This window comes from Mobula hypostoma, chromosome 4 (genome assembly GCF_963921235.1).
Source record: "Mobula hypostoma chromosome 4, sMobHyp1.1, whole genome shotgun sequence".
In the NCBI taxonomy this organism is placed as follows: domain Eukaryota; kingdom Metazoa; phylum Chordata; class Chondrichthyes; order Myliobatiformes; family Myliobatidae; genus Mobula; species Mobula hypostoma.
In genome coordinates, this window is record NC_086100.1 from 3,535,207 (window position 1) to 3,557,478 (window position 22,272).

At 44.0% G+C, this 22,272-nt stretch overlaps 1 long non-coding RNA gene across 2 annotated transcripts in view; it reads right to left on the bottom strand.

Moving 5' to 3' along the window:
* Positions 1-3,166: 3,166 nt before the first annotated feature.
* Positions 3,167-22,272, bottom strand: part of LOC134344691 (uncharacterized) — a 34,818-nt gene continuing 15,712 nt past the window's right edge. The window contains exons 2-4 of one of the 2 annotated variants that reach the window (XR_010017490.1): positions 17,972-18,088; positions 14,378-14,510; positions 3,167-4,806 (exon numbers count right to left, since the gene is read on the bottom strand). This is a non-coding gene — a long non-coding RNA (uncharacterized LOC134344691). Of the gene's footprint in view, positions 4,807-14,014; positions 14,168-14,377; positions 14,511-17,971; positions 18,089-22,272 lie in introns of those variants that run through there. The other variant, XR_010017491.1, reaches the window with a different exon arrangement.

Sequence of the window (22,272 nt, forward strand, 5' to 3'; positions counted from 1 at the left end):
ATCAGTGACACAAATCATTGCCACACGAGTGCATGTGACTGACGTAACTTAAAAACTGTCCTGCAACAGTCTCCTGTAATTAAACAGCAGAGTGTCCCAAATAAATGAAGGAAACCCCGACAATTTTGTCAATTAGTTTTTGTTCTTGAAGAGTTGTCCCAAATAACCAATGGCCCAATTAACCAGGATCCACTGTATGCAGCTCATACCGACGACTGATTGGGAATGCACACAGAATGCTAGAAGAACTCAGCAGGTCGGGAAGCATCTATGGAAAGGAATAAACAGTTGATGTTTTGGGCTGAGACCCCTTATTGGGACTGGAAAGGAATGAAGAAGAAGCCAGAATAAGATGGTGGGCCGAGGTGAAGGAGGACAAGTTGGCAAGTGATGGGTGAGACTAGGTGAGTGGGAAGGTGCGTGGTTGGGGGAGACAGGATGAATTACAGAGTTAGGAGACAGGAGGTGGAAGATGTAAGGGGCTGAAGAAAGAATCTGATAGGAGAAAGCAGTGGACCATGGAACAAAGGGAAGGAGGAAGGGGCACAAGAGGGAGGTGATGGGCAGGTGAAAAGAGAAGGGGTGAGAGGGTAACCAGAATGGGAATGGAAAAAGGGAAAGGAGGGGGTATTAATTACTGGAAGTCGGAGAAATTGATGTTTATGCCACCAGGTTGGAGGCCGCCTGATGGAATCAGGTGTTGCTTCTCCGAGCTCAGTGGAGGCCATGGATTGACATGTCAGAATGGGAATGGCAAGTTGTCTATTGCCCTCCACCTTCTTAACCATATAACAATTACAGCACGGAAACAGGCCATCTTGGCCCTTCTAGTCCGTGCCAAACTCTTACTCTCACCTAAAAAAGGTAGTAGGGATAGTCCGGGTATAGATCAGTGAGCTTTACGTCTGTGGTGGGAAAGCTGTTGGAAAAGATTCTTAGAGATAGGATCTATAGGCATTTAGAGAATCATGGTCTGATCAGGGACAGTCAGCATGGCTTTGTGAAGGGCAGATCGTGTCTAACAAGCCTGATAGAGTTCTTTGCGGAGGTGACCAGGCATATGGATGAGGGTAGTGCAGTGGATGTGATCTATATGGATTTTACTAAGGCATTTGACAAGGTTCCACACGGTAGGCTTATTCAGAAAGTCACCCAGGGAAGTTTGGCCAGGTGGATTCAGAATTGGGTTACCTGCAGAAGGCAGAGGGTGGTGGTGGAGGGAGTACATTCAGATTGGAAGGTTGTGACTAGTGGTGTCCCACAAGGATCTGTTCTGGGACCTCTACATTTCATGATTTTTATTAACGACCTGGATGTGGGGGTAGAAGGGTGGGTTGGCAAGTCTGCAGATGACAAAGGTTGGTGGTGTTGTAGATAGTGTAGAGGATTGTTGAAGATCGCAGAGAGACATTGATAGGATGCAGAAGTGGGCTGAGAAGTGGCAGATGAAGTTCAACCCGGAGAAGTGTGAGGTGGTACACTTTGGGAGGACAAACTCCAAGGCAGAGTACAAAGTAAATGGCAGGATACTCGGTAGTGTGGAGGAGCAGAGGGATCTCGGGGTACATGTCCACAGATCCCTGAAAGTTGCCTCACAGGTAGATAGGGTAGTTAAGAAAGCTTATGGGGTGTTAGCTTACGTAAGTCGAGGGATAGAGTTTAAGAGTTGCGATGTAATGATGCAGCTCTATAAAACTCTGGTTAGGCCACACTTGGAGTAGTGTGTCCATTTCTGGTTGCCTCACTATAGGAAGGATGTGGAAGCATTGGAAAGGGTACAGAGGAGATTTACCAGGATGCTGCCTGGTTTAGAGAGTATGCATTATGATCAGAGATTAAGGGAGCTAGGGCTTTACTCTTTGGAGAGAAGGAGGATGAGAGGAGACATGATAGAGGTGTACAAGATAATAAGAGGAATAGATAGAGTGGATAGCCATTGCCTCTTTCCCAGGGTGCCATTGCTCAATACAAGAGGACATGGCTTTAAGGTAAGGGGTGGGAAGTTCAAGGGGGATATTAGAGGAAGGTTTTTTACTCAGAGAATGGTTGGTGCATGGAATGCACTGCCTGAGTCAGTGGTGGAGGCAGATACACTCGTGAAGCTTAAGAGACTACTAGACAGGTATATGGAGGAATTTAAGGTGGGGGGTTATATGGGAGGCAGGGTTTGATGGTCGGCACAACATTGTGGGCCAAAGGGACTGTAATGTGCTGTACTATTCTGTGTTCTATGTAGTCCCACCAACCTGCACTCAGCCCATAACCCTCCATTCCTTTCCTGTCCATATGTCTATCCAATTTAACTTTAAATGACAACATTGAACCTGCCTCAACCACTTCTGCTGGAAGCTCGTTCCACACAGCTACCACTCTCTGAGTAAAGAAGTTCCCCCTCATATTACCCCTAAACTTTTGCCCCTTAACTCTCAACTCATGTCCTCTTGTTTGAATCTCCCCCACTCTCAATGGAAAAAGCCTATCCACGTCAACTCTTATCAATCCCCCTCATAATTTTAAACACCTCTATCAAGTCCCCCCTCAACCTTCTGCACTCCAAAGAATAAAGACCTAACTTGTTCAACCTTTCTCTGTAACTTAGGAGATGAAACCCAGGCAACATCTTATTCTTATTCTGGCTTCTGCCCCCTTGCTCTCCAGCCTTGAAGAAGGGTCCTGAGCTGAAACGTCATCTGTAGATGTTCCTCCAGCATTTTGTGTGTGTTACTCCAGATTACCAGCATCTGCAGAATCTCTCCTGTTAAGGACTGATTGGCAAGAGTTTAATTTAGAATCACCATCTTGCATCACTCCATGATACTATGTGAGCAGTTCTGGGCCCCTTAATAAAGAAAAGATGTGCTGAGATTGGAGAGGGTCCAGAGCAGATTCATGAGAATGATTCCAGGAATGGAAGGGTTAATGTATGATGGCTCTGGGCCTATACTCACTTGAGTTTAGAAGAATGAGGGGGAATGAGTGAAGAATGAGGTTAGGATTGAAGGTATAGATTCAAAGATTCAAAAAACTTTATTGTCATTCTACCCCTACATCAGCTCTGCAGGGCAGAATGAGACAGCGTTTCTCAGGAGCAGTGCAATCATAACATAACAAACGCAATACTAAATAATAAACATAACAATAAATAGTAAAACACAATAGCCACATGTCAGTTAAAATCAGTTATAAGTGATCAGTGCAAGTTAAAAGTGTCCAAAGCAGAGTCAGGTGGAGCAGCTATTTAGCAGTCTGACTGCCTGTGGGAGGAAGCTGTTTAGTAGCCTTGTGGTTTTAGTTTTGATGCTCCTGTAACGTTTGCCTGATGGCAGAAGAACAAACAGTTCATGGAGAGGGTGTGAGGGGTCTTTAATGATGTACCGTGTCTTCTGGAGGCATTGACTCTGAAAGAGGTCTTGGACAGAAGGTAGGGAGACCCCAATAACCTTCTCTGCTCCCCTAACCACCCTCTGCAAGGCTTTTTTGTCGACAGCACTGCTGCTGGAGTACCAGGTTGTGATGCAAAAGGTCAGCACACTCTCAACCACGCCTCTGTAGAATCGAGTGGATGTGGCTTTTACTTTCTGAGGAGGCTGAAGACAGCTGGACTGCACATCGAGACTCATGTCCTTCTCCAGGTGCACAGTAGAGAGTAGGTGCAAGCCGTATCACTGCAGGGTTTGGAAACTGTCCTGCACTGAACAGAAAGGCTCTACAACAGGTAGTCAGAACAACCCAACATATCACCAGCACCAGCCTACCCGCCATCAAGGACGTATAAACAGAAAGGTGGAGGAAAAGTGCCAGTAACATCATGAGGGATCCCACCCACCCTGCTCATGGACCTCCGCAATCAGGGAGGATGCTACGTCGCATCTATGCCAGGACCACCAGACTCAAAATCAGTTAAAAACACGAGAAAGGTCTACAGATGCTGGATATCCGAAGCAACAAATACAAAATGCTGGAGGAACTCAACAAGAATAAGAAGATGGGGGAAGGGGAAGGAGGACAAGCTAGGTGATAGGTGAAACCAGATGGGTGAGGAAGCAGTTGAAGTAGGAAGCTGGATAGATGGAAAAGGTAAAGGGCTGGAGAAGAAGGAATCTGCTGGGAGAGGATAGTGGACCAAGGGAGAAATTGAAGGGGGGGCACCAGGGGGAGGTGATAGGCAGGTGAGGAGAAGTGGTAAGAGACCAGAGTGGGGAACTGAAGAAGAGGGAAAAGGGAGAAGTAGAAAATTACTGGAAAGAGAAATCGATATTCATGCCATCAATTTGGAGGCGACCGAGATGGAATATGAAGTGCTGCTCCTCCACCCTGAGCATGGCCTCATAGTGGCAAAAACATTTACTTTCCCGAAGCAGTAAGGCTGATCAACACCTCCACCTGCCAACTTCACCACTACTTTAGAGCCAGAGATAGAGTCACCTTATGTACAGACACTACTGTGCCTAGTATCACTTTATAGACATACAATCAATTTATGTATATAAGCTATCTTATATATTTATGTTTATTATGTGTTTTTATTATTATTGTGTTTTGATCCTATTGTGTTTTCTTGTGCAGTATCGGATCCCGAGTAACAATTATTTTCTCTTTTACATTGTGTACTGGAAATGGCATTAAACAATCTTGAGGATAACTATTCCCTGATCAGGTATAAGAGAAAATAGGAAGTAAATACAGGCAACACGGCAGCGTAGTGGTAGCCAGCTGTAAGACTGAGGTTCATTTCCCTCTGCTGTCTGTAAGGAGTTTGTACGTTCTCGCCGTGACTGCGCGTGGTCCCTCTACTTTCCTTCCACACTGCAAAGACATAGAGGTTAGGACTAGTATGTTGTGCACGTTATGTTGGCACCAAAAGCATGGCAACACTTGCTGGCTGCCCAGCAAAATCCTTGCAGATTTGATTTGAACAAATGAGGCATTTCAATGTATTTTGCAATGTTTTGATGTACATGTGACAAATAAAACTAACTTTTTAAAATTTTTTCATGCTATTATAGTACCAGTGACACAGGTTCAATCTGCTGCTGCCTGTAAGGAGTTTGTACGTTCTCCTTGTGACTCATGAGTTTCCTCCAGGGGCTCTGCTCTCCTCCCACATTTCAAGGGCCGACACGTTAGTTGGTTAATTGGTCACATGGGTGTAGGTGGACAGCATGGGCTCATTGGGCTGGAAGGGCCTGTTACCATGGTGTGTCTCTAAATAAATTTAAAAATACCATCTCTGTTATCTATGCCTGATCATTCTTGAGCAGTGCATGCCAGAGTAGGTTTCAGTGTGAATAATTCTTACACAGATAAAATGGCCATGCAGTACAGTACAGTACCTATGTGCAGGGAAAAGTAGACATCATGAATCAACACTTTCAGCATGCCATCTGCACTCCATCCACAAAAAACAGAGTTTCCTGGTGGCCAACCACTTCAATTCCTTTCCCCATTCCCATTCCGACATGACCTCCTCTTCTGTCACAATGAGGCCACATTCAGCTTGGAAGATGAACACCTCATATTCCACCAAGGTAGCTTCCAACCTGATGGCATGAACATTGATTTCTCTTTCCAGTAATTTTTTCCCTCTCCCCATTCCCTCTTCTTCATTTCTCCACTCTGACCTCTTACCTATTCTCCTCACCTGCCTATCACCTCCTCCTGGTTCCCCTCCTCCTTCCCTTTCTCCCATAGTCCACTCTCGTCTCCTAACAAATTCCTTTTTCTCCAGCCCTTTACCTTTTCCACCTATCACCTCCCAGCTTCTTACTTCATTCCACCCCCACCCCCATCACCTGGTCTCACCTATAACCTGCCAGCCTGCCCTCCTTTCCCTCCCCCCACCTTCTTACTCTGGAACCTTCCCCTTCTTTTCCCATCCTGATGAGAGGTCTCAGCCTGAAACAGCAACTATTTATTCCTCTCCATAGATGCTGCCTGACCTGAAGAGTTACTTCAGCATTTTGTGTGTGTTGCTCTGAATGAGGAGACGTTATGAAGCTTGTGGGTCTGGCACAGAACTGTGAAAGAATTGTTTTGGGTGAAGGATCCAGCCAGATGTTTGAGCCAAGTTTATACAATATATGAGCTTAATGCAACAGCTCCATAGAGGTGTAGGAAGTATCGACATCTGGAAAGAATATAAGTACAAAGTTGCTCCAGCACTCTTGTCGTAGAAAAGAATCAAGATGTTGGAGTGAGTCAGACATTTTTTTAAATAAGACTGTGCAACATGTCTCCCGTAATGCTTTATAACTGAATTGTTAACCTAGGCTGCACCAGTAATGGAGAGATGTTACCTCTCTCTCTCGTACTTGGACTAATGTGAGAGGTGTTGGGCTCCTTATCTAACAAAAGATGTGCTGGCATTGGAAAGGGTCCAGAGGAGGTTAACGAGAATGATTCCAGGAATTAAAGCGTTAATTTATGAAGACTGTTTTAAGGTTCTGGGGCTGTACTCAATGGAGTTTAGAAGAATGAAGGGCAATCTCATTGAAACCTATCGAAGATTGAAAGGCCTAGGTAGAGTGGATTTGGAGAGGATGTCTACAGTGGGAGAGTCTCGGAATAAAGGGCACAAACTCAGATAAGTGGGACGTCCAGTTAGAATATAGATGAGGAGGAAATTTTAAAAATAAACTTGTGGAACCAGCCTTACATAATCCTTTATAGAATCAAAATTAGAATCGGGTTTAATATCACTGGCTTATATCATGAAACTTTTAAAAATAAATAGTCAGATAGAACATAGAAATCTACAGCACATTACAGACCCTTCGGCCCACAATGTTGTGCTGACGTACTCCAGAAACTGCCTAGAATTTCCCTATCGTATGGCCCTCTATTTTCCTAAGATCCGTGTACCTACCTAAGACTCTTTTAAAAGACCCTATTGTATCCACCACTACCACCTTTGCTAGCAGTGCATTCCACACACCCACCATTCTCTGTGAAAAACTTACCTCTAACACCCCGCCCCCCACCGTATCTACTTCCAAGCACCTTAAAACTGTTCCTCCTCATGTTAGCCATTTCAGCCCTGGGAACAAGCCTCTGGCTATCCACACAATCAATGCCTCTCATCATCTTATACATGTCTACCAGGTCACCTCTCATCCTCTGTCGTCCAAGCAGAAAAGGCCAAGTTCACTTAACCTGTCCTCAGAAGGCACCCTCTCCAATCCAGGCAACATCCTTGTAAATCTCCTCTGCACCCTTTCTTTGGTTTCCACATCCTTCCTGTAGTGAGCTGAACACAGTACTCCAAGTGGGGTCAAGCTAAAGTCTTATATAGTTGTAACATTACCTCACGGTTCTTGAACTCAGTCCCACGATTGATGAAGGCCAACATACCATACGCCTTCTCAACAACACTGTCAACCTGCGCAGTAGCTTTTAGTGTCCAATGGATACAGACCCCAAGATCTCTATGATCCTCCACAATGCCACCAGTCGTACCATTAATACTATTTTCAGTCTTCAAATTTGACTTAATAAAATGAACTTCTTTACACTTATCTGGGTTGAACTCCACGTGCCACTTCTCAGCCCAGTTCTGCATCCTACTGATGTCCTGCTGTAACCTCTGACAACCCTCCAGACTATCTACAACACAGCCAACTTTTGTGTCATCAACAAACTTACTAACCCACCCTTCTACTTTGTCATTCAAGTCATTTATAAAAATCACAAAGAGGAGGGGTCCCAGAACAGATCCCTGTGGAACACCACCGGTCACTGCCCTCCATGCAGAATACGATTCATCTATAACCACCCTTTGCCTCCTGTGGGCAAGCCAGTTCTAGATCCAAAAAGCAAGGTCTCCTTGGAGTCCATGCCTCCTTACTTTCTCAATGAGCCTTGCATGGGGAACCTTATCAAATGCCTTACTAAAATCCATATACACCACATCTACTGCTCTACCTTCATCAATATGTTTTGTTATATCCTCAAAGAATTCAATCAGGCTCGTAAGGCACGATCTGCCCTTGACAAAGCCATGCTAACTATCTCTAATCAGATTATGTCTCTCCAGATGCTCATAAATCCTGCCTCACAGGATCTTCTCCAACAACTTGCCCATCACTGAAGTCAGACTCACTGATCTATAATTTCCCGGGTTATCTCTACTCCCTTTCTTAAACAAGGGAACAACATTTGCAACCCTCCAATCTTCTGGTATTTCTCCCACCCTCATTGATGATGCAAAGACCATTGCCAGAGGCTCAGCAATTTCCTCCTTTGCTTTCCACAGTAGCCTGGGGTATATCTTATCCAGTCCCAGCAACTTATCTAACTTAATGCTTTCCAAAAGCTCCAGCACATCTTCTTTGTCTATATGCTTAAGCAATTCAGTCCGCTGTAAGTCATCCATACAATTGCCAAGGTTCTTTTCACTGGTGAATACTGATGCAAAGTATTCATTAAGTACCTCCGCTACCTCCTCCGACTCCATGTACACGTTCCCACTGTCACACTTGATTGGTCCTATTCTCACACAATTCATCCTCTTGCTCTTCACATACTTGTAGAATGCTTTGGAGCTCTCCTTAATCCTTCCCACCAAGGCCTTCTCATGGCCCCTTCTAGTTTCCTAATTTCATTCTTAAGCTTTTTCCTGGCAATCTTGTTATTTTCTAGAACTCTGTCAGTACCTAGATTCTTGAACCTTTTCTTTTCTTCCTAACTACATTTTCCACATCCTTTGTACACCATGTTTCAGTTTAAGAATTAGGGGTAGGCCACTTAGAACGGAGTTGAGGAAAAACTTTTTCACCCAGAGAGTGGTGGATGTATGGAATGCTCTGCCCCAGAAGGCTGTGGAGACCAAGTCTCTGGATGCTTTCAAAAAAGAGATGGATAGAGCTCTTAAAGATAGTGGAATCAAAGGTTATGGGGATAAGGCAAGAACTGGATACTGATAGTGGATGATCAGCCATGATCACAGTGAATAGCAGTGCTGGCACGAAGAGCCGAATGGCCTACTCCTGCATCTATTATCTATTGTCTATTGTCTTTTACCCTACCATCCCTTCCCTGCCTCGATGGAACATACCTATGCAGAACACCATGCAAATGTTCCCTGAACATTTGCTACATTTTTGTCGTGCATTTCCTTAAGAACATCTGCTCCCAATTAATGCTCTCAAGTTTCTGCCTCATAGCATCATATTTTCCCCTACCTTAATTAAATGTTTTCCTAAATTGTCTGCTCCTATCCCTCTTGAGTGCTATGGTAAAAGAGATAGAGTTGTGATCACTACCTCCAAAATGCTCTCCCACCGAAAGATCTGACACCTGACCAGGTTCATTTCCCAATACCAGATCAAGTATAGCCTCTCCTCTAGTTGGCTTATCTACATGTTGCGTCAGGAAATCTTCCTGAACACACCTAACAAACTCCATCCCAGTCAATATTAGGAACGTTAAAATCACCCATTACAATAACCCTATTATTATTGCACCGTTCCAGAATCTGCCTCCCTATCTGCTCCTCGATGTCCCTGTTACTACCGGGGGAATCTATTAAAAACACTCAGTGGAGTTATTGCCCCCTTCCTTTTTCTGCCTTCCACCCGCACTGATTCAGTAGACAATCCCTCCATGACTTCCTCCTTTCCTGTAGCCATGATATTATTCTTGATTAGCAATACCACACACCCCACCTCTTTTAATTCCCTCCCTATCCTTTTTGAAACATTTAAAGCCCAGCACACTCAGCAGCCATTCTTGCCCTGGAGTCATCCAGGTCTCTGTAATGGCCACAACGTCATGGTTCCACGTATTGATCCATGCTCTAAATTCATCCGCCTTGTTTATGATACTCCTTGCATTAAAATAAACACATCTCAAACCATCTGGCTGACTGCTTTTTTGCTCTATCATTTTCCTATCCTTCCTCACAAACTCCCTGCAAGCTGTCTGTACTTTGTGTGCCAACCTCCCCATCGTCTGCTTCTTCACTTCAGTCCCCACGCCCCCTAAAAATCTAGTATAAGCCCTCCAGTTCAGGTGCAACCCATCGCATTTGTACAGTTCACCCCTTCCCCAGGAAACGTTCCAATGATCCAAGAACTTGAAACCCTGCCCTCTGCACCATTTCCTTAGCCATTCATTCATCTGAGCTATCTTCCTATTCTGACTGTGAGGACCTCTACCCCTCTCCTGCCTCTGTCATTGGAACCAACATGTACCACAACCTCTGTGTGCTCACCCTCCCCTTCAAGAATATTCTGCAACCGCTTAGAGACATCCTGGACCCTAGCACCTGGGAAGCAACACACTATCCTGGCATCTCTTTTGCTGCCGCAGAATCTCCTATCTGTCCCCCTCACTATTGAGTCTCCTATGACTATTGCTCCACCTGACTTCACCCTACCCTTCTGAGGCTCAAAGCTGACCATAGTGCTATTGGTCTGGTTGTTGCTGCCTTGCCCAGATAAGTCAACCCCTCATCAGTAACCTGTTGCTGAGGGGAATGGCCCTTGGGGGACCCTGCACTGACTTCCTTCTCCCTTTACCTCTCTTAATGTTCACCCATCCACTCCCCGAATTCTGCACTCTGGGTGTAACCATCTGTTCAAAAGTCTTATCATCAATTGTATTATCTAGTATTATATTATAAACATTATCTAGCAGTTCCAGCTGCTTAATGTTGTCTTTTAGGAGCTGGGGTTGGCTGCACTTCCAGCAGGTGTAGTCATCAGGTTCCATGAATTCCCACATCCTACAGGAGGAGCATTCCACTGCCATATCTGCCATCCTGCTTGTACTGTACAATAGGCAACCAAGACCAAATCAGCAATAACTAAAGGAAAAACCTACCCTTCTTAACCTGTTTCTTTGGCCTCAGCCTCTTCTCATCGATGCCTCTTGAGTCAAAGCCTCTAAGTTCCCACTTGGTCTTTAGCCCCCACTATTATGATGGTGGTTCTGCTAGACTCTCTCCCTCTCTCTTTTATGCTTTAAAAAATAAGAAAAAAACCCCACGCAAGGAGAAAGAACTCAGTGGGTTTGGTGGTGCTCTGCCTGCCTTCTGCTGTTGCCATTGCCTCTAGTATACATCGGTTCATTTTCCATTCAGAAATCTGAAGGCAGAGCCTTGATGGTAGTAATGAGAAGAGGGCATGTCCTGGGTGATGTGGGGGCCCTTAATGATGGATGCAACCTTATAAAGCATTGCCTTTTGAACTCACTTGTTAACCTATACTGCACCAGCCAGAGGGATGTTACCTCTCATGTCAGACATGTGGCTGGAGTGAGTCAGTCTGTTAAGACCACCGTTCGGGAGAACTCAACATAGAAGCTTCTTTCCCCATGGTACTGCTCACCCTTTTCACTGCTGACCCTCGATGAGGACTGGTATGTGTTCAGTCAACTTCCCCTTCCTGTAGTCCGCAATCAATTCCTTGGTCTTACTGAAGTTTTGTACAAAGTTGTTGATGTGACACAACTCAACCATTCCCCCATTCTAACAAATTTACAGGAGTAACCATTTAATCATTATATGTATGGTCACTTAGATCAAACACTGACATTTAACTGGCTCTTTACGCAGCTTATTAAAGATCAATAAAATACTTCAGTGTCTTCATCTAGTTCCCATCTAGCTCCCAATCCCCATTCTAACTACTTTCTGCAGGAAGCTCCATCAAGAGGGTCCTATCTGGCTGCATCATTGTGTGGTACAGATGCTGCAAGGCATTGGACAGCAAGGCACTACAGAGGACAGTAAAAACTACCAAGAGGATCACCAGGCTCTCTCTCCTCCCTATTTGCGACATTTACTGGGAGTGTTGTACACGAAGCTCTCAAAGCATTGTTGAGGAGATACAGGAGCATCAGGACTAGGTCTGTCAGAGTGGGTAACAGCTTGTTCCCCAGGCTGTAAGACTAATGAATACCCTGCCACCACGAAGGAATTGTCATTAGATCAGTGAGCTGTTTACTGTTTACCTGTGCAGTACACTACATGCATTTTGAATTATATTTTATTAACTTATTTATGTTAATATTTTGGTTTATGTGCTGTGTGTGACATGTTTTGTGGGTGCACCGTGGTCTGGAAGAATATTGTTTTGTTTGGTTCTACATATGTGTACAGTCAGATAACAATAAACTTGAACATGAAGCCTGGAATGAAATGTCCTTTTCATTAACAATCAACACACCAAGGATGTCCTGCAAATGTCACTATACATTCTGGTGCTAACATCATATGCCCACCATGCTCGGCAGAACAACACAAACAAGAACAATGACTGCACAGCAAGACAGCAGTAAAACCAAAAAACACACACACACACACACACACACCCCCCTGGGGCCTTCATCTACCCCAGTCCTTGGCCCCGGACTTGCAGACTTCTGACCTCTGGACACACCAACCCACAGGCTTCAACCTTTGGGCCTTGATGTCCAGACTCAGCAAATTCAGTTTTCATTGCTGGTTTTCAGTTTAGGTGTTAGGATCTCAACAAACATTTGAGAGCAGTTTTAGCAAGGGTGAAACAGGATGTGACCCTCTACACCATGTATGGCAGTAAGAGCACTGGAAAGGATGAGCAATTTCAACTTCCTTGGTGTCAACACCTCTGAGGATCTACCCTGAGTTCAATATAGTGATGCAATTGCAAAGAAAGCACAACAGTGGCTATATTTTATTGGGGTTTGGTATGTCACTAAAGACTCTCACAAATTTCTACGGATGTACCACTGCCTTGTGGGTATCTTCGGGAAAAGAGAAGGCTAAGGAGTAAACCCTACACAAATCCGGAGTGGAGCCCCTAAGGCGGTTGGATGACGTATCACGTCACCTCCCAGCAGCTCCTGCAGCCAAGCTGATGCTAAATGAACTGCTTCGCATTCCTTTGCACCACATCCGCGAGGCCGAGAGGGGGATCTTGATGTCTGGGCAGCCCAGACGGGCGCATCCATTGTCTGCTTAGACAGGTGGAGCCATGATGACCATGGAGAATATTCTAACTGGTTGCATCACTGTCTGCTATGAAGAGGCCATTGCACAGGATTGGAAAAAGCTGTAGAAAGTTGTAAACTCAGCTAATTTCATCATGGGCACCAGCCCCCCCAGCATCGAGGATAACTTCAAAAGGCGACGCCTCAAATCGACAGCCTCCATCATTAAGGACCCCCATCACCCAGGACATTGCGCTGGGTGCTGGTGTTAAAAATATTCACCCCCTTACACTGCTGAGGTTGCTGACCAGGTACAGGTCACGAAAGTATCCTAGACAAGTCCACAGATGTTGTGACTGACTCAAACTAAGCCACATGGAAGCTGTAACTGGGGCATATAAAAATATTTATATTTATTCACACCGTTAACCCCCGAGAGAGAGAGAGTCCAGGAGATGCCAGTGGGTGGTGAATCTGTGGAATTCATTGCCACAGAGGACGGTGGAGGACAAGTCAATGGGTGTACTTGAACCGGAGATTAATAGGCTCTTTATTAATCAAGGAGTCAAAGGTTACGTGGATAAGGCAGGTACGTTGGGCTGAGATGGATAAGTAGTCAGTCATGATCAAATGGCGGAGCAGATTCAATGAGCCAAATGGTCTAATTCTGCTCCTATGTCTTATGGTCTTTTACAATGCTGACAATAATATTTACGTAGGCATTTGCCAATTCCCTGAATCCCATGGGCTCTTACTTGTGGGCCAGTCTTCCATGTGGGACCCTGCCAAGAGCCTTACTGAAGTTCACACTGCAGACATTAACTCCATAACCCCTATGGACACATGCAGTCGAATCCATGAAGAACGCCATGTAACTTGTTAGACAGTATCTCCCCTTTATAAATCCTTGCTGTCTCCCCTGGTACAGATCAGTCCTGTCCCTCGCCAGTGGCGGAATGGATGAACAGTTTCAAGTTCCAACTTTTCTATCATCCATAAAGTTTGGGAAGGAGAAGTTGAGGGAACACACACTAGTATCTTTGAGGGACCAGTGGTAGAACGGATGAGCAGTTTCAAGTTCCTGGGTCTCAACATCTCTGAAGGTCTATCCTGCGTCCAACATATTCATGCAATTACAAAGAATGCACAACAGTGGCTGTATTTCATTAGAAGATTGAGGAGACTGGGTATGTCACCAGATGTATCATGGAGAGCATTCTAACTGGATACATCGCTGCCTGGTATGTAGGGGCCACTGCAAAGGATCAGAAAACGTTGCAGAAAGTTATACTTATACTTCATAGTCGCCAAACAATTGATACTAGAACGTACAATCATCATAGCGATATTTGATTCTCCACTTCCCGCTCCCTGGATTACAAATCAATAGTAAGTATTAAAAATTTAAATTATAAATCATAAATAGAAAAATAGAAAAATGGAAAGTAAGGTAGTGCAAAAATACCGAGATGCAGGTCCGCATATTTGGAGGGTGCGGCCCAGATCCGGGTCAGGATCCGTTCAGCAGTCTTATCACAGTTGGAAAGAAGCTGTTCCCAAATCTGGGTGTACGAGTCTTCAAGCTCCTGAGCCTTCTCCTGGAGGGAAGAGGGACGAAAAGTGTGTTATCTGGGTGGGTCGTGTCCTTGATTATCCTGGCAGCACTGCTTCAACAGCGTGCGGTGTAAAGTGAATCCAAGGATGGAAGATTGGTTTGTGTGATGTGCTGCACCGTGTTCACGATCTTCTGCAGCTTCTTCCAGTCTTGGACAGGACAACTTCCATACCAGGTTGTGATGCATCGTAGAAGAATACTTTCTACGGTGCATCCATAAAAATTAGTGAGGTTTTAGGGAACAGGCCAAATTTCTTTAGTTTTCTCAGGAAGTAAAGGCGCTGGTGGGCCTTCTTGGCAATGGACTCTGCTTGGTTGGACCAAGTCAGGTCATTTGTGATATTAACCCCTGTTCCACTTGCGCACTACCGATGTAAATTGGGTCGTGCGGTCCGCTACTCCTTCTGAAGTCAACAACCAATTCCTTCATCTTGCTGACGTTGAGGGATAGGTTATTGTCTTCACACCATGCCACCAGGTTCTTAATTTCCTCTCTGTACTCAAACTCATCATTACCTGAGATATGGCCTACAATTGTGGTGTCATCAGCAAAGTTATATATTGAGTTTGATGGAAACTTGGCTACACAATCATGGGTGCACAGTGAGTACAGCAGGGGGCTGAGTACACAGCCTTGTGGGGCACCGGTGCTCAGAGTGATTGTAGAGGAGAGCTAGTCCCCTACTTTTACAGCCTGGGTCCTGTCTGTGAGGAAGTTGTAAACTCTGCCAACTCCATCATTGGCACTACTGTCCCCAGTATCGAGGAAATCTTCAAAATGTGATGCCTCAAAAAGACAGCACCCATCATTAATGACCCCATAACTCAGGACATGCCCTCTTCTCATTGCTATCATCGAGGAGGTATCAGACCATGAAGACACACACTCAACATTCAGCAATAGCTTCCCTCCCCTGAACTCAGATTTCTAAATGGACAATGAACCCACGTACACCACCTCACCTTTTTATTTGCTTATTATAATTTGTACTTTATAGTCTTCTAATAATAAACTAGAATGTACAGCTGCTGCAAAACAAAAAATTTCAGGACAAATGCCAATGATATTAAACCTGATTCTAGTTCTGATTCTGACAGTGCGCATTAGACAAGCATAAAACTTCCTCTATACAGTCCTTTCACACAGTCCCAGGACGGAATCAATTCAAGTTGAATACAAAATAAAGCCCCCTCTGAATAGATTAAATTTATTTGTCACATGTACATCGAAAAATCAAAACATGCAGTGAATTGCATCGTTTGTGTCAATGACCAACACAATCTGAGAATGTGCTGGAGGCAGCCAGCAAGTGTCACCACACTTCCAGCACCAACACAGCATGCCCACAACTTACTAGCCCTATTCCGTACATCTTTGGAATGTGGGAAGACACCGGAGCACCTGGAGGAAACCCATGCTATCAAAGGAAAAACAGATTCCGTACAGACAGCATAAATTTCCAGGGACCATTAATGAAGTCCTGATGATGGGTCATGGCCCAAAATTTCAATCATCTATTCATTTCCATAGATGCAGCCTGACCTACTCAGTTCCTCCAGCATTTTGTGTGTGATGTTTTGGATTTCCACCACCTGCAGAATCTCTTGTGCTTATGATCTGTTGCCAATAATCGTGAGGAGGATAGGCCCCTCCATACCCCTTCCATCCACGCACTGATCCAAATTTCTCTTAAATGTTGAAGTCAAACCTGCATCCACCACTTCCACTGGCAGCTCGTTCCACAGTCCTGTCATCCTCTGAATGAAGAAGTTTTCCCTCATGTTTCCCTTGAACATTTCACATTTCACCCTTAACCCATGACCTCTAGTTGCAGTCGAACTCAATCACAGTGGAAAAAGTCTACTTGAATTTTCCCTGTCTACACCCCTCATAATTTTGTATACCTCTATCAAATCTGCCCCCCCCCAATCTTCTAATGTTCTAAGGAATAAAGTCCTAACCTATTCAACCTCTCCCTATTACTCAGGTCTTCAAGTCCTAGCAACATCCTTGTAAATTTTATCTGTACTCTTTCTATCTTATTGACATTTTTCCTGTAGGTAGGTGACCAAAACTGCACACTATACTCCATTAGGCATCAACAACTTCAACATAACATCCCATCCCCTGCATTCAATACCTTGATTTATGAAGGCCAATGTGCCAAAGTATTCTACCTGTGCAACCATTTTCAAGGAATTATGGACTTGTATTCTCAGATTCCTTTGTTCTGCCTCAGTGCCCTAACGTTCACAGCATGAGACCTACCCTGGTTGGTCCTACTAAAGCGTGACACTTCACACTTGTCTGCATTAAACTCCATTTGCCATTTTCAGCCTATTTTTCCAGCTGGTTCAGATCCTGCTGCAAGCTTTGATAGTCTTCCTTGCAGTCCACTACCAATGTTGGAGTCACCTGCAAATTTGCTGATCCAGTTAACCACATTATCCTCCAGATCATTGATATATTGTAGATGATAGACAACAATAGACCTAGCACCAATCCCTGTGGCACCCTACTAGTCACAGGCCTCCAGTTAGAGAGCAAACCATCTATTACCACTCTGTGGTTTCTCCTGCGAAGCTGATGTCTAATCCAATTTACTAACTCATCTTGAATGCCAAGTGACTGAACCTTCTTGACCAGCCTTCCATGTTGGACCTTGTCAAAGGTCTTGCTAAAGTCCATGTAAATAACATCCACTGCCCTGCCTTCATTAACTTAGTTCACTTCCTCAAAAAACTCGTTAAGATTGGTTAGAGCTTATGCACAAAGCCATTTTGACGATCACTAATCAGTCCCTGTCTGTCCAAATAATCATATATCCGGTCCCTTAGAATACCTTCCATTAACTTTGCCACTATTGGTGTCTGGCTCACTGTCCTATAATTTCCTGGCTTAGGTTTACAGCATTTCTTAAACAATGAAACACCATTAGCTATCCTCCAATCATTCAGCATCTCACTTGTGGCTAAGGATGTTTTAAATATCTCTGCTAGAGCCCCAGCAATTTCTGTACTAACCTCCCACACAGACGGAGGGAGCATATTGTCAGACCCTGGGGATTTATCCACCCTAATTTGCCTCAAGACAGCAAACATCTCCTCCTCTGTAATCTTTACAGGGTCCATGACCTCACGGTTGCATTTCCTCGCACCTATGGACTCCGTGTCCATCTCCCGAGTATATACAGATGCAAAAAATCCATTTAAGGTTTCCCCCATCATTCGGCTCATGCATAGGTTATTATTCTGATCTTCCAGTCGACCAATTTTGCCTCTTGCAATTCTTTTGAGATCAGATTAGCTTTACTTGTCATATGTACATCAAAACATAGTGAAATGTGTTGTGTCAAATCAAATCAGTGAGGATTGCAGTAGACAGCTGCAACTTTCTAACCTACATCAATGTACAGGCACTTATCCATTCACCTCCTTCCTCACCTTCATTCAGGGTCCCAAACTGTCTTTCCAGGCGAGATGACTCTTCACCTGGGAATCTTTTGGAGTCATCTGTTGCATCCATAATTCCAAAGAGGCCTCCTCTACATTGGTGACACCCTACATAAATTGAAAAGTTTTTTGTCAAGCACTTCCACTCCATCCACCAAAAGCAGAATATCCCCGTGGCCAAACCATTTTAACTCCTATCCTCATTCCTGTTCTGAATGGCAAAAACACCACATTCTCCTTCCGGTAGTTTTATTTTTCATTTCTTTTTTCTTTACCCTTTCCCTTCCTCTTCAACTATCCTCAACTCTGACCTCATACCTCTTTTCAAAAAGTGTGTGTTGCTCTGGATTTGCAGCATGTGCAGAATCTCTTGCGTGTGCCTGCAGTATGTATGGGTTAGGGTTAGTAACTTGGGCGCATGCGATGTTGGTGCCAGAATCATGGCCATGCTTGCGGGCTGTCCCTGTACAATGCTCACTGATTTGATTTGGTTTGATGCAGTTGTGCATTTCACGTGATAAATAAAACTATTCTTTAATCCAGTCGGCAGTAAGTCTGACACTGCAGCAAGGTGGCAGGGTTACCCCGCAACATCGGCTTGCTGAACCTTGCCAGGTACTTGATGGACTTGAAACCACAATCTGCTGAGTCTGAGATCAGAACATAGAATAGTACAGCACCAAAACATTCCCTTTGGCCCACAATGTTGTGCTGAACCAATTAAATTAGTAATCAATTGGCCAACTAAACTAATCTCTTCTGCCTACACAATGTCCATATCCTTCCCTTTTCCTCACATCCATGAGCCTATCTAAACATCTCTTCAGTCTCTAATGTATCTGCCTCTACTGCCCCCCCAGGCAGCACATTCCAGGCACCCACCCCTCTGTGTGTAAAAAAACACCCCTCACATCTCCTTTGAAATTACCTCCCTCTCACCTTAAATGCATGTCCTCCGGTATCAGACATTTCAACCCTGGGAAAAAGACACTGTCTACTCTATCTCTGCTTCCCATAATCTTGTAAACCTCTATCAGATCTCCCCTCAGCCTCTCCCTCTCTAGAGAAAATGACCCAAGTTTGTCCAACCTCTCACGACAGCTCATGCCCTCTAATCTAAGCAGCATCCCGGTGAACCTCTTCTGCACCCTCCCAAAGCCTTGACAACCTTCCTAGAATGGGGTGACTAGAACTGTATCAGAATCAGAATTAGGTTTAATATCACCGGCAAATGTTGTGAAATTTATTGTTTTGCAGCAACAGTATGTTGTGATACATAATAATAATAAATAATATACAAAAATAAATTAAATAACTAGTGCATAATGTGACGAAAATACTGAGGAGGTGTTCATTGGTTGATTGAACTTTCAGAAAGTGATGGTGGAAGGGGAGAAGCTGTGTGTACCTCCACCTCAATGGTAGCAATCAGAAGAGGGCACATCCTGGGTGATGGGGGTCCTTAGTGACAGATGCTACCTTTTTTAGGCACCACCTTTTGAAGATGTCCTCGATGCTGGGGAGGCTAGATTCTGATGCTGTGCAGTGGCCCCTCCATAGCATACAGTGATGTAACCAGTTAAAATGCTCTCCATGGTACATCTGCAGAAATTTGTTGGTCTTTGGTGAGACACCAATTCTTCTCAAACTCTCTGTTAGATTAGATCCTTATAGATGTGACAAAATTGATAAAAAAGAAAGCAGCAAAGACTGTTCTGACCTCTTTCCATAGAACACAAGCAATGCTCCTTCAGTAAATTGTGTCGGTGTTGTCCCCTAGTGTTCATTTACAGAGCCGCAGCTTCAGAACCTCACACACCTCAAGGAAACCTGATTAAAAAGCGCTTAAAACTGATGCACTGATAGAGTGGGCAATAAGCATCTTTTTCCATGGGCAGTACTGACTAATAGGATAGAGCATAATTTTAGGGTGATCGGAGGAAAGTATAGGGAGGATGTCAGACATCGGTGTTTTATAGAAAGAGTGGTGGCTACATTGCCAGAGGTTGTGTGGCTTCCAGGTAGTAGTGTTCTCTATAACAGAGGATATCACAGAATCACTTCCGTTTTATAATCTTGTTCCAGCTCTCAGTTCTTCCTCCACCGGTCTCTTAAATTTAAACAATCTTCCTCAAAAGATAATTGGCAGCTCAGCTTTTTTGAACTGCGCTTCTAAACTGTGGAATTCAATACCTGAAACTGTAAGGATGCAGACTCAGTTGACACTTTTAAACACCAGTCCAAAACCTATTTATTTAACCTTGCTTTTAATGAATACCTTTTTGTCTTTTATTTTCATCTTTATTTCAATTTTTATATTATTTTCCTGTTTGCACTTCATCCCAGTGTAAAACAATCTGAACTATATTGTCTGTATGAAAAGTGCTCTATAACTCAGTTATTATTATTAAGTAACAGTGGCAAGGCAGAGGGGAGACCGGATAGGTTTATAAGACAATGAGAGGCATAGATAGAGTAGACAGACAATATCTTTTTCCCAGGGTTTAAATGTCTAATACCAGAGGGCATGTATTTAAGGTGGGAAGGGGTAATTTCATAGGATATGTGAAGGGCTAGTGTTTTTACACAGAGAGTTGTGGGTATCTGGAATGAGCTGCTTGGGGTGGTGGTCGTAGAGGCAGAAACATTGGAGACTTTAAAGAGATGTTTGATTATTAATTTATTTGTTTTGGCACACCATTGTGGGCCGAATGGCCTGATCCTGAGCTATAGATTTATTACTATTTTTATTATTTCTCAGCTCAAGCTGGTAAAACCTGAGGTACGGGCATAGTCAAGCAGTCATTTTTCAATTTCTAGGTACTTTCGGACTATTCTAGTAGTCTTCAGTATTGTGGCTTTCTGAATATTTACATAAATGTAGGCCGAATTGTTTAATACTATTGTGTAGTGACTTTGGAATGATACTAGTTGTAGATATTACTATCGGGACAATGTATACCCTGTTCATGTTCCAGTCATTCAATTTCTTTTTTAATTCAGCATATTTCTGCTGTTTTTCATGTATTGATTTCTGTATGTTGTGTGTTTGGAATAGTTATGTCTATTAAGTAAGTTGTTCTTGCCTGTTTATCCAGTAATATTATATCCAGCTGGTAATTATGGATTGTCCTATTGTAGTAATGGATTGGCATTATGATTACTGTATTAATATATTAATTTTATTACACTCTCACTGCCGTTGCTCTTTAGCCAGCAGGAGGTGCTGCCTCAGGAGACTCCGTGCATTACTGCAGTGCAGTATGTAGATGGTATGAAGTGCCACTGTGTGTCAGTGGTGGTGAGTGACTGGTTTTGTTAAAGTATTTCAGGCCACACTTTTCCTGGGTTGGGTCAGGTTCCAGATAATACTTCTCCTTTACAAAGTACAGAACCTTTACACGTTGATTGTGGTGGATGTGTGGAACTCCCTGCCGGGTTTGACGGTAGAGGCAGACTCTTAGGCACACGGATGAAAGAAAAATGGTGGGCTACCTAGGAGAGAAGGATTAGATTGATCTTGGAGCAGGCTGAACTGTTGGCACAACATTATGGGCTGAAGGTTCTGTACTGTGCTCTACTTTACTGGATCAAAAACTGGGTTTGCCCAAACTGTGCAGAATGGCTCCTTATTGCTTATAGATTTCTATAGTCATTATCTTGGGGATTTTTATACATACAGGTATCTCCATTAATTGTTTATCACTAACTGCCCCAAGTAGAGAGGCAGGTAAAGATGATCTACACTGAAGGGTTCCGGCCCAAAACGTCGACTGATCTTTTCCACGGATGCTGCCCGACCTGCTGAGTTCCTCCAGCGTGTTCGGAGTGTTGCTTTGACCCCAGCATCTGCAGATTATTTTGTGTCTACACTGGTAGTACTGGGTCAGTAGAAGCTACAGACTAAGCAAGCATAGCAGATTAGAATTAGAATTGGTTTATTATTGTCACATTAGCCCATAAGACGTAGGAGCAGAATTAGGCTGTTCAGCCCATCGATTCTGCTCCACCCCACCAAACCTCCCCCCAGTGCTTGATCCTGAACTTGTCAAATCTCATTGCCACCACATCAATTTGCCATGAACCAGTGAAAATACACAAACATAATTAGTTAATGTAACGGCATTTAAACTTCCAGAACTTCCCAGCCGGCCCAGATGCCAGTCTCTCTGGGTTTTCCAGTCCTGCGATCTCCCTCACTGCCCGACTGTCGGGAGGTGAGACTCAGAGTTGCTTCACTACACCGTGACCTCATATCAATGTTACGCCCCCTCCAACCGGAAACAGCTGGA